General features: G+C 46.6%; 1 long non-coding RNA gene across 2 annotated transcripts in view; it reads left to right on the top strand.

The window, feature by feature from the left end:
• Nucleotides 1-621, top strand: part of LOC102475782 (uncharacterized) — a 102,238-nt gene extending 101,617 nt beyond the window's left edge. For both annotated transcript variants that reach the window (XR_001369548.1, XR_336996.2), the window contains exon 3: nucleotides 558-621. This is a non-coding gene — a long non-coding RNA (uncharacterized LOC102475782). The remainder of the gene's footprint in view (nucleotides 1-557) is intronic.
• The last annotated feature ends 8,481 nt before the right edge of the window (nucleotides 622-9,102 follow it).

Below are 9,102 nucleotides of genomic sequence, written 5' to 3'. Positions count from 1 at the left end.
TCCCTCTCTCTAGCCAGAGGGATTGTTCTGAAAGGCAACTCTCATCATGTCACTCCAGTGGAGCCCCCCTAGGGCCAAACCCCTGTCTCTGCTGCTCTCTCCAGCCTTGCCCACCTGTTTAGCCTCATCTCCTGTTTCCCTACCTCCTCTTCACGTGCTTGGGCCTTTTTTACAAGTGCTATGAGGGGGACCAGCAGGTGGTGTGGTGGTTAAGGTGCTGGACTCCCACATGGTAGACTGCAGTTCAAGCACTGGACTTGGTGGCTTGCTTTCTCACTTTCCCTCTCTGTTTCTCTGTGGTCAAAAATTTAAAAATAATGATGAATAAAATTAAATAATTCTTACTAAAAAAGTGCTATAATGATTGTAGTAAATGCACAATCTATTTTTATAGTATCAGAATTTGGCTGCTGAAGACTATGGAGTATGGACTCCAGCTACCATGTCTGCCTGGGCCCTCTCTGGGCATCTCTGATAAACCTGCTTTCAAAACCAGCAGTTGTCTCTGAGCATCTAACCAACGAATAAGGAACACGTTGTCTTCTCTCCTCCTCTAGGCCTAAACGGCAGCGGCAGGACGGCCCCATGTTTCCTTCTCCCAAAGCCTGGAATTTCAGAGGGGTAAGTGTTGGCTCTAGCCACCCCTGCTGTTCAGTGGCCCATACCGGACACATGCTCCAGCCCCCAGAGAGGACGCGGTCGGGATTGGCGTTACTAATCAGAGTTTCCACCGGGAAAGCTCTGTGCTTTCCTGCTTGGGGAAGTCACGTTTGCCTCCGTGGTTGTGGTTCAGTGAAAAAACCATGCAGCCCAGCAAGCGTCCCCTGAGTTCTTCTGCTCTGAATGTCTCAGGCTACAGGAAGCGTCTTACGGAAAAGCCAAGAGGTGTCAGGTTGAGGTAGCGGGTGTCGGGCTGTTTTCTTTGGAACCTGGAGGGACCCAGCATACAATGAAGGGAAAAGAAGTCAGAGGAGTATGGTCTGTGAATATGTAGATTTATATCTTCCTGGGGAACTTTGTGTCCCTGAAAAAGAAGTCTGTAAGCTTTAAACAGATTTTAAAGGGAATCCCAACTTTCCCTCTCTCTAGCCAGAGGGATTGTTCTGAAAGGCAACTCTCATCATGTCACTCCAGTGGAGCCCCCCTAGGGCCAAACCCCTGTCTCTGCTGCTCTCTCCAGCCTTGCCCACCTGTTTAGCCTCATCTCCTGTTTCCCTACCTCCTCTTCACGTGCTTGGGCCTTTTTTACAAGTGCTATGAGGGGGACCAGCAGGTGGTGTGGTGGTTAAGGTGCTGGACTCCCACATGGTAGACTGCAGTTCAAGCACTGGACTTGGTGGCTTGCTTTCTCACTTTCCCTCTCTGTTTCTCTGTGGTCAAAAATTTAAAAATAATGATGAATAAAATTAAATAATTCTTACTAAAAAAGTGCTATAATGATTGTAGTAAATGCACAATCTATTTTTATAGTATCAGAATTTGGCTGCTGAAGACTATGGAGTATGGACTCCAGCTACCATGTCTGCCTGGGCCCTCTCTGGGCATCTCTGATAAACCTGCTTTCAAAACCAGCAGTTGTCTCTGAGCATCTAACCAACGAATAAGGAACACGTTGTCTTCTCTCCTCCTCTAGGCCTAAACGGCAGCGGCAGGACGGCCCCATGTTTCCTTCTCCCAAAGCCTGGAATTTCAGAGGGGTAAGTGTTGGCTCTAGCCACCCCTGCTGTTCAGTGGCCCATACCGGACACATGCTCCAGCCCCCAGAGAGGACGCGGTCGGGATTGGCGTTACTAATCAGAGTTTCCACCGGGAAAGCTCTGTGCTTTCCTGCTTGGGGAAGTCACGTTTGCCTCCGTGGTTGTGGTTCAGTGAAAAAACCATGCAGCCCAGCAAGCGTCCCCTGAGTTCTTCTGCTCTGAATGTCTCAGGCTACAGGAAGCGTCTTACGGAAAAGCCAAGAGGTGTCAGGTTGAGGTAGCGGGTGTCGGGCTGTTTTCTTTGGAACCTGGAGGGACCCAGCATACAATGAAGGGAAAAGAAGTCAGAGGAGTATGGTCTGTGAATATGTAGATTTATATCTTCCTGGGGAACTTTGTGTCCCTGAAAAAGAAGTCTGTAAGCTTTAAACAGATTTTAAAGGGAATCCCAAGAAACTCCCAAGCACAAAGCAAAGCAGAGTCAGATCAAATCCCTTGATGCAAGGTCATCTTCCCGGGCATGATGGTGCTGATAGTAGTAGCAGTCCTAGTGTGGGAGGTCCTACTGTGCACTCGCATTCTAGCCCTGACTTTGCATCTGTAGGGAATGCTCTGAATTCTGTTTCCCCTCCAGACCTTGGAGAAGGTTGTCACTTCTGCTCAGAGTACTGTTTCCCTGGCCCAGCACTGCACTCCTACACACACTGCTGCTGGCTCACCCTTTTTGTCCACTGGATCAAAGCCTTGACATTTTTCTCTGGGAAGCCATCATGACCATTTTCTAAATCAGACCACTGTCTAAATCTGAGTTCAAAGTCTGTCTCGTGTACCCTGGCCCTTTCATTGTGCTCACAGAAATTTAAGGCCAGAAGCCCAAACATGAGCTGTGCCGAGACCTTGTCACTGGCTCACTGTGGTATTGCTGGGCCTGGCCCAGGGCCTGGCATGTATATTTGTTGAGAGTAAATTAAGTTATTGGGCGAGTACATGGGATGAATGAATGAAGAAAGAAAGAAATCTCTCACATCCACCTGTCTCAAAATTCTCATTTCCTTTTCACCGTATTTCAAGCTCAAGTCCTAAGTCTTTTCAGTGCAGTTCTGACTAGTTCTGCTTGCACTTAGAAGTTCTGTATATGGGACCCATAATGGTTCTCCCACAGGTCTCCCATGTGGTCCACTGTGGTTTGAGTCCCAGACTCAGTGGCTTGAAACTCATGCCAGGCACGTGTGCGTGTGTGGCCAAACTCCTGAGAGGAGAATGAAGGACAAGGGATTGCGGTGTGGCCACCTTTCCCTGCCGGGGGGTGATTTCATTTTTTGTCTCTCTGTCTCTCTGATGAGCACATGCATCCTATAGGAAAAATCTCTCTTAAAAAAAAAGAAAGAAAGTTCCATATAGAGCTCAGTCATTTCCCCCAAGTGTCTTATTACAAATTAATATATGGGGGGTCAGCAGGTGGCATGATGGTTAAGGTACTGGACTCCCACATGGTTGACCACAGTTCAAGTCCCAGTGACTTGAAAATCATGCCAGGTGCGTGTGTGCCCAAAATCCCAGGAGGAGAATGGAGAAGAAGGGATTATGGTGTGACCATCTCTGCTGGGGGGTGATTTCTCACTTTCCCTCTTACTATCTCTGTCTCTCTTTCGCTGGCGAGTACATGCACCATAGAGCAAAAAGCTTAAGATGACATTTTTTCACTGAGTACAAAGAGACATGTGCTGACATCTGAAATAGATATGTCTTCCTGAATAAGTCATGTGCCTGGTTTTATGGATGAGACCTCTATTTCTCCGTGTATAGAAATGGATGATCATAAGCAGGAAGTGTTAAAAAAATAAAAAGCCTGTGTGTGGTTCAGTAGATTTGGCGCGTACTGAGAAGACCAAATAAAATCAGGTTTCAAATAAAATGTGTTCGCTGCTGCAGGACTTCTCAGAGCCTTTGATGTGGTGATGTGCATTAAAATGCCCTAAGGAGAGTTGACAGAGCGTTCGTAACAGTTACCAAGTCATGGACCATGAAATCCTTTGCCGATTAAGTAGTTTTCCCACACTTGGAATAGGTAGCACTTGTACTTAATCGTGAGGTCTAGAGAAATTGGATCTGCTGTGAAAAGCTGAGTCTTCCTAAGGGACTTGGTTAGTGCTTAGTGCTCTCCCTATCAGTCCTCCTCAGTGTTGCTCTCCTGTGGTCACTAGCCGAGGTTTGTGGGTACAGGTAAGTCCCCAACCACCCAAGTTTGCCTGGGGACTGTCCCGATGGGGGAATTCAGCTCCTTATGGTTTTCAGGAGGTTCCCAGCTATCAGTTCTAGCTATCAGTTTGGGACGCTGTCAACTCTTGGAGCCCACTCAGGTCCTTGCCATGAGACCCCCCTTCATCTTTTATTTTTTTAAGTATGTATTTAATTTTATTATTATCATTTAAAAAAAATTTTCTATAGGGCATGTGTGCTAACCAGAGAGAGAGAGAGAGTGAGAGAGAGAGAGAGAGAGGGAAAGTGAGAAAGCAAGCCACTAGGTCTGGGACTCAAGCCGTGGTCAGCTATGTGGGAGTCCAGCGCCTTAACCACCACACCACCTGCTGGTCCCTCCCCCTTCGTCTTAAAAACCTGCGATGGAGAATCGTCCTCACACCTACTCCTCCCAGGCTTCTCCATCTCTCTGAATCCAGAAAGAGGAAAATTTCTTTCTTTCTTTTTTTCCCAAGATTCTTTCTTCATGTCTTTCATGAGTAAGAGAAACAGAGACAGACAGACAGCCAAACGGGTCTTCATGCCGTGATCCCCGCCCCAGTCTCAGCTACCCTGGATCATGGGCACCCACACACCCAACACGCACGAGGAGACTTTGGAACATGAACCTGGGAGCTTCTCATGTGTGCCCTGTACGACTGAGCAGTGCGTGACTTCTGTGCTACCGCCCGGCCCACAGAGCGCCCCCTTTGTAGGGAGATGATGCACTTGCATACCCACAGGAAAGAAAGCCTGCAGGGCCATCACTATTGACTGCCGGTCTGGGGTGGGAGAGGTGCCAGCAAACCACTGTGTTCAGTAATAGATTTTTTGTAAATTTGCATTTTTCAAGAGAATGTATTGCCTTTATAATTATTGGGTTGTTGAGAAAGTAACGATACATTTTTGCATAGACAAATACTCCATGACTTTGCCAACAACCTGATAGTAAAACCAATAAACATACAATAATTTTTTAAAACTCCCCCAATCATCTCTTGCCTACTATACAAGATGGCAGGTGATAAAGCTGCGAAGCAGGATACTAAGGAGAAGAAACCTGAAGCCAGGAAGGCTGATGCCAGTGGCAAGGTTAAAAAGGGTGACTCCCAAGGCTAAAAAGCCCAAGAAGGGGAAGCTCCATTGCAACCAAAACCTCGTCCTAGTCCAGGACATCGGCAGATACTCCCAGTCTGCCATGTATTCCAGGAAGGCCATGCACAAGAGGAAATATTCGGCCACTAAATCCAGGATCGAAAAGAAAAAGGAGGAGATTCTTGCCACTGTCACAAAACCAGTTGGTGGAGACAAGAATGATGGTACCCAGATGGTTAAACTTTGCAAAATGCCTAGGTATCATCCTACTGAAGATGTGCCTTGAAAGCTGTTGAGCCATGGTAAAAAATCCTTCAGTCAGCACGTGAGAAAGCTGCGAGCCAGCATCACTCCTGGGACCATTCTGATTATCCTCACTGGATGCCACAGAGGCAAGAGAGTGGTTTTCCTGAAGCAGCTGAGCAGTGGCTTGTTACTTGTAACTGGACCGCTGGTCCTCAATCGAGTTCATCTGCATAGAACACACCAGAAATTTGTCATTGCCGCCTCCACGAAAATTGATATTAGCAAAGTAAAAATCCCAAAGCACCTTACAGATGCTTACTTCAAGAAAAAGAAACTGCGGAAGCCCAGACACCAGGAAGGTGAGGTCTTCGACACAGAGAAGGAGAAGTAGGAGATTTTGGAGCAGCACAAGGTTGATCAGAAAGCAGTGGACTCGAAAATTTTACCAAAAATCAAAGCTGTTCCTCAGCTCCAGGGCTACCTATGATCCGTGTTTGCCCTTACAAATGGAGTTTATCCTCACAAATTGGTGTTCTAGATTTTTTTGCCAAGAATCTAATTAAATTACCAATCATATCAAAACAAAACAAAAACTTCCCCAATCAAAATCCTCACATTTGCTCTACCAACTGACTTCTTTCATCCCTCCGGAGTGAACATGCAGCCATCTGCAGAGAGAGGCAACCTGCTCTCTCTCAGCTCCAAAATTATCAAGGAATGATTCTGATTGGGCCAGCCTGGGTGAGGTGGATACTCCTCGGCCAATCAGCAGTGACCAGAGAGTGCAATCATGCCATATCGTCATGGTGGCTCCCATGGTAACGTGACGGAAAGGGAGCAGTTTCTAGAAGAAATGAGGAGGCAATAGGCAAATATAAACAATTCTTGTCTACGAAAGGCTTCCCTGTGTCTCCTGTTGTAAAGGTTTTCTCAGCCTGATTCCCAGGCCTGACTTCAAATGGACAAGACTCCTAATACTTCTTTCATCTTAGGTTAGAAGCAATCCATTTAGTTCTGATTTTTTTTTTTTTAAATAACCATGATAATCGGAGCTGGGAGCAAGAATAACTATTCAGTAAGAATAGTTTCAAAATGTAATCATTTTCTGGATGAATCAAAATAATAGCAGATCCTGAAAAATTGTGTTCCAAAGTGGTGTAAGGCCAATTCTAGAATTTTAAGAAGTATTGGAGTTTAGTCAGGGATTTTCAATAGGTGGTCCCCAAATCAGATGGTTGTAGTTTGCCACATTTCTGACTTTTTTGTGAAACTTTTTATTTTTTTAATCAAATGTCACCCTTATTACACAACGTCATGGCAGTAATCTTGTGTTGGAAGGCATGGAAGGGAACTGCCGGGTCGAGACCTGAAGGGGAACCTATTCAGAAAACTCCTTTTCTGAAGCTGGAACGTCCCCTCTGTTTTCCCTTTCCTGCATGTTAGGCTCATGTTCTGTTTTCTGCCAGAAGCCAGGAGGGGGCATGGAGGATGTTGCAGAGAGTTGGTGAGGTCCTACGTGTGCCTTTTCTCCTCACTCACTGACTTCTTCCTCTCTGGTACTAGTCCATTTAGTGAGCTGAACTGGATTCAGCTCCATAGCCTTCTCCACATTTCTAACGCCTGAATCACATTATTCATTTAATCAAGAGAAACACACAGCAGGAAGCAGGGGGTGGGGTGGGGGGAGGATGGATACATAACACACTTCAGGGAGGAGACAGGTGGGTACACGGGCTATGCCACCTGAGTCCTGGGCTTCATAATGTCCCCGTGTCCTGTCCTCTCTCTGCCACATCTGTCTCCCCCACTGATCATATGGTTTCAAGGACCAGAGTTGAAGTTAGAGTGAAAGGCCCACAGACGGAAGGTGCCCTGGGTGAGGTCTCATTTATCAGAGAGAAGCCGGGACAAGTCCCCCTGGTCGGGAGCTGCAGTTTGCTGCTTAGCTGGGCGAATAACGTGCTATTTCCGCTTTACGTGTGCTTCTTGGGCAAAAGACATGTGGAGTCAGAATGGAGCCTCCAGTGGGAAACCACGCGAGGGCCTCGTGTCGGCTTAGTGCCTCTCTGTATTCAGTGCCCGTCGGCCTCTTGCGTCTTTAGTGTGTAGTGTTGGTGACCAGATGTCTCAGGAATATGAGCTCTCTTTCTACTTCTTTTATTCCTGCCTGTCTATGTTTAACGGACACATGTTTAACTAACCACGTATTTATTCCTAAGGTAACTTAAAAACATTTTCTATCCTTAAAGTTGAATTTGTTTTATAAACTTATTCTTCATCAATTAAAATGAATATTTTTTAATTGCCAGAGGATGCATGAGTTCGTCAGAGGGGACGGGGGGTGGGGCACCTCCCAGTGGGGCACGATCACGCCGCAATCTCTTTTCCTCAGTTCTCTGTTTCTCCCTCCTTTTGGGATTTTGTGTGCACACAAACTCACACCTAGTGTGTTTCTTAAGATACCCTAGGGGATCAGCACGTGGCATAGTGGTTAAAGTGCTGGACTCCCACGTGGCTGACTGGGTTCAAGTCCCAGACCCAGTGGCTTGAAATTCACACCGGGCCTGTGGGCATGCGTGCCCAGAATCCCAAGAGGAGAACGAAGGAGAAGGGATTGTGGTGTGGCCACCCTCACCCCAGGGGCGTAATTTCTTGCCTTCTGTCTCTCTCTATCTCTCTGGCAAGTGCATTCATCCATAGCAAATACTTTTCTTGGGAAAAAAAAAAAAAGACACAGCTAATACGTATAGGAAACCACACCCACATTTAGAGGGAGGAAAAACATTCTCTTGTGTAAAAAGCTTCTGAATGAATTACAGATGTAGTCTTCCAATATTCTTGAACATTCTGTGTATTCCTCCTGCTGGCGTTGACTTACGATAATTCAGGTCTTAGGTACCCTGTGAAGTTTGGCAGTGGGTTCAGGTCTGAATTCGTTCTGTCTTTCTGGGCCGTCTCAGACTGGTACCGAACTGACTGTTCTTGACCTCGTAACCACAGCACCTTCGCTGCCCGGCGGAAACACCCAGCAATTGACATTCTTCTCGTGTTTGCAGTTCCGTGTGGGAGAAAGCAACATCTTGTTTTGAAGAATAAAAGAAGATTATTTTGATATTGAAGTAACACTTGAATTCAGTGGCCAGAGGGTCAGTGTAAGGATTGGAAGTTTTTTTGTTAAGTGTCATTTTTCATCTGCAGAATTCCTCGGCATTTAAAATGCGATCACTTGTATCACAGGATGCCCTTGTGGGTTCTCAGAGGTAGTGGTGGCCATCTTTCTGGAAGGTGGTTTGGCTATTTGTGGCAAGAACCATAAACATATTTATTGTAACGATTGACCCAGTAATTCCACTTCTAGGAACCTATCCCATGGACGGACTGAGAGTTATGCCCAGGCTCAGCCTGGGTGGTGTGAGCAGGAAGGTGCCACTTGCAGTGGCCGAGGCCACATGGAGATATGGCTTCAGTTCCCGACGAGGTTGGGGGCTATGTACATGCCTGTGGCCCTTGCTGATGGAATGCTGGGATGGGAGGATTGCGACGTGGTGAGACCCTGTCACAAATACCTCTCTCAGGACTGGCATATGGCATAATGGTTACATTGCTAGACTCCCATGTAATCGATCGCAGTTTGAGCCCTGAATTTGGTGGCTTAAAACTCATGCAAGGCATGTGTGTGGGATTGCAGGGAAGCCATTCCCCCAGAGGTGGTGGTGGGGTTTCTTTGCTTTCTGTCCGTCTCTGTCTCTCCGGTGAGTGCACATACCCTATAGCAAAAATCTCTCTTTAAAAAAAAAAGGAAAGAAAGAAATGTCTCTCTCTTAGG

The sequence above is a fragment of the Tupaia chinensis genome, unplaced genomic scaffold (genome assembly GCF_000334495.1).
Source record: "Tupaia chinensis unplaced genomic scaffold, TupChi_1.0 Scaffold143906_1, whole genome shotgun sequence".
NCBI lineage: Eukaryota > Metazoa > Chordata > Mammalia > Scandentia > Tupaiidae > Tupaia > Tupaia belangeri.
The sequence above is the reverse complement of the archived record's forward strand: the minus strand, read 5'-3'. Positions and strand labels throughout refer to the sequence as shown.